This window comes from Cupressus sempervirens, chromosome 9, assembly GCF_028749045.1.
Source record: "Cupressus sempervirens isolate cs-2001-9-10 chromosome 9, ASM2874904v1, whole genome shotgun sequence".
Taxonomy (NCBI): Eukaryota; Viridiplantae; Streptophyta; class Pinopsida; order Cupressales; family Cupressaceae; genus Cupressus; species Cupressus sempervirens.
Genome location: NC_143126.1, coordinates 226547919 through 226554545, shown reverse-complemented (window position 1 = coordinate 226554545; position 6627 = coordinate 226547919). Strand labels below are relative to the sequence as shown.

The following is a 6627-nucleotide window of genomic DNA, read 5'->3' as shown; positions in this document are numbered from 1 at the left end:
CCTCAAATTAAATTGTATGTTTTTTGTAATTTATAATTTAGAAATTTAAGTAGTATAAGTTTATTAACTAAATTTTTCTTAAGTTAAAGTCTTTCCAAAATAAGATTTTCACACAAAATCACAAATTCTTTAAAAGAATATTTTTAATTTATATATAATAGAAAATGTAATCAATTTTATCATATTCTTAACAAATTCAAACTCTTAAGAAAATCAAATTGATAACAAATAAATGAAATTCGGTTACAAAATTTAACATCTAAAAACAATAGAGATTTAATGAAAAACAATCCAAACCTCTTATGTTTTTATCAACATGTTGTCTCAACTCTAATTTGTCAAAATGTTTCTAATGTTCATGACCTCAAAAATGATAAATGCAATTGGTTTTTATCTTCAATGACGCTACTTTGAGTAATGGAGTCATAGAAATCAAACACATATAATAATAGTGGTGCATAAATCTATATGTTATGAATCAAATAAAGAAAATATCTAGCAAACTTGGGGCTCCTACAAATACAAATCCTAGTGTAGAAACCCAAGCCAATAACCACTATAAAACAAATTGGAAAAGACAATGATGAAAGTGCAGCAAGCATGGGAGTATTTTATCAAATATACATTTCTCAAAGAGCATATATTGTAGGCTATCATTTTTTTTTGAGAAATAATTTTGAAACCTTTTGTAACATAGATTTCAATTTCTTCTTAGTCCTTCCATACACCATTCGTACAATGACCTTGAGAGACAAGGGGAATCCATCATAGGCACACACAATCTTGTTAACGAGACCTTCAAAAGCATCTAGTGGAGCTACCCCATTGAAAGCATAGTAACAAGTTTCTTTGAATGGTAGTGCTCCATCTTTGGCATTTTGTGAATTGAATTCAAGGAGACACCCTAGTTTGTAAGGAGTCTTCAATAATAGGCAATGATAATAATCAAACTACCTAATCCAAGGCATGTGCCCCTTTCTTGCATTAGAGTATTCAATAGGTCCTCACAATTAACATCATCCAAAATGATGAACACATGAGGTAATGAGGATCTCAAATGCCAGGAAAAGGTAGATGAGAATTACCCTGTATTATTTGTAGGTATATTTTCTAAATCATAGATGCTATAGATGATGAGCCTAAAGCTATTTGAGAGAGGAATCATATGCTTCTATGCAAGGATTGGGAATACTAGTATAGGTGGTCTCTTCCTCTTTATCTCCATTTATATGCATTTAATTCTTGAATGCAAATGTAACTATTAATATTATCATGCACTAATCCAATGTGACTGTTCATAACTTCGAAAAAATGCAATAGCTATTTTTAATATACAATCACTTCCTTTCATAAGACATGCAAATGACTATATAATTTAATGAAAATGTCAAAAAGTTTACATTGATAAATGTTTCCGCTATTTATACATAACCTAACTTCTTGTCCAATACACAAAAGGATTTGAGATTGGAGTTGTTTTCAATCTAGATTTTACCATGACCATCTCTTCCATTGTTCTATAATATGTATGGAAAGTGGCTTAAAATTGGGGAAATATGCCTCTATTATGGAGTGACACCATCTCATTTGTTGCAAAAAGGTGGTAGGATGTTTGCTAAATAAATTATTATTCAAAAGTAAGTTCAAAGCTTGATCATGACTTTAAAATTTGACAATCAATAATACTAGGGTTCACATTGCATAATTTTGAGAGAAGTGGACAAAAATCTATTACAAAAGGTTTTCTTCATTATAAACAATAAAGAAACTAGCATTATAACAATTTTGAAGTTGCACCATAGTGCTTGTCTAGGAACTTGATGCATACATTGCAATCTCTTTCATGTTGGTAGTTGATCTAGATTGCCAAAAAGAATGATTGCACATCAACTAAATGTGACATGATTTTTATTTCAGACTACTTCTAACAACCTAATATCATTTTTTTCTAACAATTTTATACCATTTAAGCTCATCTCATCTATTACAATGTATTAAATGAAGTACATTCTTTCATGGAAGGTTGCAAGTTTAGATTAATTAGTTAAGAATGGGTAGTATTCGAAACATGATACTAATTAATTGAATAATATTCTTCTTATACACACATTCCTTGGGTCTAAAGGATGTTCTTACAAGTTATTTCATTTTATCTAGATACTACTACTGTGGCGTGAATTATTATGATGCTATGATTTGTATATAGTTGTCACTTTCTCTTTAAATTATATTGAAATTATATTACTACTTTCATTTCAATGCTATAATTTTTGAGGACTCATTAGTTTGCTATTATTTGGGTGTTTCCTTCATATTTCTTCTCAATGCTAGCTTAACACTTTCCAATGCCACTAAAATTACTCATCACTAATTTGACATTAGTGTTTAGCTACCATTGTTATAGAAGGATATGATGATGGTTCATTAAGTGAAAATGGTCTATTATGGATGTTATTGGTCTAGTATAACCACCTCTTAGTTTTTGACAAAAGGAAAATTTATGTCAAGATCATTACTCTTCTATCATTCTCTAGAAAATATGTATGTCTTGTTAAAGTTTCCTGAGGTATGGTTGATATTCTTTAGATGCTAATTTTCCATTTAGCATATGATCTCATGACCTGAGCTTCACTCCATCACACTGAGCTTATCAAAATAGTGATTGCAAAACCAAGCTTGCACAGATTCACACTATAACTAAATGATTTGAGAACCTTGTTCTGTTCAAAGAATTACCGTCAGTTCAAACCATAAAAAATTCAATCAAACAATCAATTTCAATCAATCAATCAATTTTTTCCTTACAAGATGTATCCTTCCTCTATAGGCTTAACATTGACATTTCAATTCCATCATAAATTAAATATTCAATTTCAATCAAACAATCAATTTGTACCTTATAGGATGTATCCTTCCTACACATGCTTCACAAATTTCACTATCAAAATCTGGTTCATGGCAAGAACTATGGACTTAATGACTACTTGGTCATGAGGTCTTTTTGTGGATTATATCTTTGTGTATCAACAATAGCTTCTCAAGTATACCTCGATCTTCAATATCTTGGTATCATTTGAACAACTTACCTGATTACACTCATCATTTTGTAGTATGATCTATTTTCATGATTCTTTCGCACATCTATGTTGGTTTTGAGTTATGATTATGCATTGCTTACTGGGGTTAATAGGTTAGCATAGTTACCACCAAATTCTTTCAAAAGAATTTGGGTGTGCCCACACCTATCTAATGCATACATGCATTTGTTCCATCCTCACATTGAAACCTACATCTATTATGTTGAGAGTCTAGTCCATGCAATGGAACCTTTTCATCTATGCTACTATAGCATTTGGTGCATCACTCCTTTTGCAATATCAAACTAGGGTATGCTCTCCTATATGAACACAATTGAATCCTTTGCATTCATGTAGTTAGGTTTCATGTAGACTAGGGCTTCATTGTAATTTTTTTTCTGAGACAAGGGTACTATTTAAGCGTTTCCCTTTTCCTTCCCATGTCCATTTTCAAAAAAAAGGGGCAAAATTTTTTTTTTTCCTTTTTCACTCCATTTCCTTGAGGGGGCACCCTCCTCCCTTGTCATAGCTATCACACAACTCTTCTGACTCCTTTCCTTACTGGGGCAATTTGTATTTTCTTTTTCTTTGATGTAATGTTGTCCTGACACTACATCCAAGAGGGGAAAAATGTAGACGCCTTAAATTGTCCTAAAACACTATATTAATTATTTTAATATCTCCTTTGACATTATGATTAATTATTAATTAATGAATTACATTTTTTCATATTCTTCTACTTATTTAATTAATTTTACTTAATTAAATAAGTTCACTTCCCTAATTTATTTTGAATTTAATTCATATACTCCCCTCTAATGTGTTAAATTCATTTAATGCATAGCGACATCATATATTCCCTTTTAAATAAATTCAATTTATTTAAATCCTCCACATGCTTAATCTTCTCAAACCTAATTAAGATTAATCTAAATTAATCTTAACCCTAATCCATCTTCCATCAAATTTGATAAATGATTTCTAAAAATCATTTATTCCCCCTTTATCCATCTAGCCCTCAAAATGAATTTTTAATTCATTTATCCTCCATGTCTCCCAGTCACCTCATTTCTTTATTCCTCCATTATGACATGTCTTCCACTCTCCTCATTTCTTTATTCCTCCACTATGACATGTCCTCCACTCTCCCCATTTCTTTCTTCCTCCACTATGACGTTTCTCCCACTTACCTCATTTCTTTATTCCTCCACTATGACATGTCTCCTGCTCACCTTATTTTTTTATTCCTCCACTATGACATGTCCCCCATTACCTTCAATTTTAAATTGATCCCACTATCTCCCTTTCTTTATCATTTCCCTTGCCACGCTTGCATGGCCTATGTGTCTCCTATGTGGCTCCTATATGGATGCCACATAGGGGCCACCTCCCCAAGGCCTCTCTCAAACCTATAAATAGAGCCCTTGTCTCAAGCATTTTAACATCATTTTTCATTTGCATTAGTATCATGCTAGTTTATTCTTAGAGCTTTTAGAGATATCATCTCCTCCATATGCATTGTTATAATGCTAGTAGAGTTCTAGAGCCTTTTAGAGATTTTATGCTTAGAACTAACCTTTGGTAGTTGTTTGCATTACTTAGATTTCTAGCTTTTTCATTAGTTCCATGGTAGTATGATGTTGTAGGTTTCTTTATTCATTGCATTCCATTCACCTCCATATCCATGTAATCCTTTGAGGGTGGCTTACTCATAGCCATTGTTTTAAGGTATTTCACACATATTCTTAGCATAGATTCATTACATATTGCATTTTAATCATTAAGAGATTCAATAGTTGTGTTTGGGAGAGCATATCTACATCCCTCACACTTAAGCACACCAATAAGGCCTCTTATGGGTGTCCTTGTTGAGTTGCTTTGAGGTTATGTGAGGACTTTAATTTTTGGTTGCATAAGTTGTTAAACTCAAGTTGATTTTAGTTGTATTTTCATTTTTTTCTAATCTTTCATATGCACATGTTACAACTAACATTCACTTGTTCACGCGTGCTCTTGACAGGTTAGGTTTTCACATATACATTTTGGCATGCCCAGTGGGACCCACTTTAGAGGTTCAAACTAATCATCTAATGTATTTTTGAGTGTATTTTGTGACTTTAAGCTTGTAGGTTGAAGGCTTGCACTTGGAGATCAAGTTCAATGATTTGTCTCAAATCAAGCCAAAAAGCCCACCATCGTGTTTGAAGCACATAAGAGTCATATGGATGACCAAGGGCTATGTTAAAAATTTAGCACCTGTCTTCCAACCTATGGTCACGTGGGGCCCAGGGGATGTCTATTTAGGGGCTTAACTTAGCCTCATTCCTCTTTGCAAATTATAAAGAAGCACTTTCGGTAAAATGTCTATAACTTTTGTGTATGAGCTATATTTGGGATGATTGAAAATGCATTAGAAAGCTGATTCAGCCCTCTATCTAGATTTGACCATCATTTTGTTAGTTTCAATTGCTAAAATCATGTGCATGCATTCAAAGTCACTCTTTCTATGCAACCTTAAAATGCTCATAACTTATTATTAGAAAAATCAAAGGAATAAACTTTTGAAGTCAATTTGATCCTTTTGAAATATTTTTAAAGTGTTTTCCACACATTTTCATGTTGAGGCTTAAAATTTACCTACACATTTGGGTTTGGATCTAAAATGAACAACTCTCTTTTAAACCCTAGGACCACTTACGTATTTTCTCCTCTCATGCCTTTAAGTGATCTTGAGTGCACAAGAAAGAAGTGGTCTTGTTTATATTCTTTAGGAGGCCTATGAGATTTTTAATCTGGTTGTTACTGTGGGAGACAAGCTTTGGAAATTTTGTAGTGATTTTAATCACTTGGAAATTTGTAGTGATTTTAATCACTTAGAAATTTATAGTGTTTTTAATCACTTGGAGATTTGTACTGGTTTTAATCACTTGTAGGATCTAATATGGTAAATGAACTTGCATTAACTAATCATTTGTGCTTGGAATGGATGTTGCAACTAATATCTAAAGGTTAAATACACTCTTGAATGCATTATGGTAAACTTTACACACACTCTTGAATAATTTAAGGAAATTTACACACATTTCATTAGAATGAATAATGATCTAACACACTCTTGAATGCCTTTAGTAATCAACAAGTTTTTTATTGGAATGCATGTGTAGAATAATCAAACACAATCTTGAGTTGCTAATGCAAATTGACATGCTTTCATTGGAATGAATGTTTAGATAGTGCACACACTCTCGAATGCCTAAGGACAAAAAAACTTTCTATGAAACATTTGGACTTGGTGCTTAGAATGAATTTGCTCAATCTTGAATAACTCAAGGGAATTGGTTTATTTTCAGCATTTTGCATATGTTGAAGATGACCAATTTACTTTATGTTGACGATGTTGTCAAGTTGGAAAGAACAATGCATGTTTAAACATGAGTGCCTTCAACAATAGATTACAGAACCTAAAGCTCCATCAAGAAAGAACAACTATCTTTTAACCCTGAGGCCACTTACATATTCTCTCCTCTTGCGCCTTCAGGTGATCTTGAGT

The 6627-nt window shown here is 32.3% G+C and overlaps 1 pseudogene; it reads right to left on the bottom strand.

Moving 5' to 3' along the window:
* The window catches only part of LOC149538325 (uncharacterized), a 44111-nt pseudogene extending 39839 nt beyond the window's left edge, over window positions 1-4272 (bottom strand).
* Window positions 4273-6627: the final 2355 nt, after the last annotated feature.